This window comes from Diabrotica virgifera, chromosome 7, assembly GCF_917563875.1.
Source record: "Diabrotica virgifera virgifera chromosome 7, PGI_DIABVI_V3a".
Taxonomy (NCBI): domain Eukaryota; kingdom Metazoa; phylum Arthropoda; class Insecta; order Coleoptera; family Chrysomelidae; genus Diabrotica; species Diabrotica virgifera.
The window spans coordinates 239,215,666-239,217,354 of record NC_065449.1 but is presented as its reverse complement, the minus strand read 5'-3'; positions in this window follow the sequence as shown (position 1 = coordinate 239,217,354).

The window sequence follows — 1,689 nt, the reverse complement described above, 5'->3', positions numbered from 1 at the left end:
TCCTTTAAATTAAAACACCAAAAATATATTCTGTCTTATGGCTTCTACTCGAGTCTGAAAACCTAACAACCTCTCATAAATTTAGACGTAACGCGTATCGAAGAACAATTATTGATACTTGTGAATGACATGTTACCTCTATCAGTAGTTTCGTCTACTTCTACCGAAAAGGATCAAAATGTAACTACTAATTGATTCTTTCATTCTGTGCTGTTTTAGGTACGCCGGTATATTCTTCGAGTCAGAAAATAAATTAGAAAATTCCAGATCGTATTTGTTAAACAATTTTATTTGTTCTCTATAATTAACTTGATTTAACGAATGCTTCGATACATCCTGTCCCCTAAATGGTAATTCCTAACAACTTAAAAGAATTACAATATCAATAATAATATTAATAATTAAACGACGTAAAACTACTTAGGTACCTATTTCATAATTATCCCGGGAGCGCTAGCAAGGCAATACGTCGCTACATACGTGCCTTTCTGCCGTTTGCATATCACCGCTCGACCTAGGCAGAGGTACCCGCTGCCGTACTTGCCATTCAAATAAGTACGGAGAATGTATAATTGGTTGCCTATCGGCTAATATTCCATAGGTTCTTATTATATAGCAAATCCTCGATCTAAGGACGGCATTCCGTGCCGGGCTTTATAATAAGAATTCACACAATCGCAATCGGGTGCGGGTGCATGGCTATAGGATCATTAATTTGAAAAGTCTCTTACGCACAGCGCACAGGGATCACTTAACTAACGTATCGGGATCGAAGTCTTTTAAAAACAATGAATAAAATTTAGTCTGTATTATCTCACAGATATATTTTTTATTTCACAGAAACGAATATCATCAACTCCGATTAAATTAAATATTTAAAAAAATCTATAATGTGTCCATAAATGTGTGGGTCGGCACTGCCGACCCTGACGAGCCGCCACTGACGTATTTCCAGTGGGAATCGTATATAGATACTATGCTAATAAAAGATTGATGACATCGAAATTATTAGACAAAAAAAAACAAAATGACTACCTATGTACAGAACATTGATTAGACCCGTAGAACCTGAGGTTGTGAAACCTGGGTAATGACAAAAATGTGAAGCTCAAAAAAGTATAGTAAGCAGGAAAGTATACGGCCTGGTGTAAGAAGAAGACGGTACATGAAGAATAAGGAGAAACGACGAGGTTAATGAGCTGAATTAAGGGTACAAGAACAACAAAGTGACTGTTACAATGGAAGCCGACAAGAAGACGAAAAAAAGGAAGGTCCAGAATGTAACACAACGGATGAGAAGGGCGAAAGACAGGTCTGAATGGAAAGACGTAGTCAGACAGGCAAAGATCCATCCAGGGTTATGATGTCAAAAGAAGAAGAAGAATATGAATGTGGATGGTACTCTAATGAACAGATAGATTGAACAGTGTCTAACTACGCAGATTGAACAGTAACTAAGAGTGAAGTAAGAGTTTACAAGGCCTGTATGACGCAAAAGTAATGGTAGTGAGCCCAAACGGGGATTTTTGCAGTTACTCGAGCGCGTCATATTAGCATATGGGGAGAAACCTGGTACCCTGCAGATGTACCTCTACCATATACCGAATCTATCCTTAAAAATATTCGAAATTGTCAGATTAAGATATAGTCCGTTCTTTAACGGTAAAATATTGCAAAACCTCTAAATTT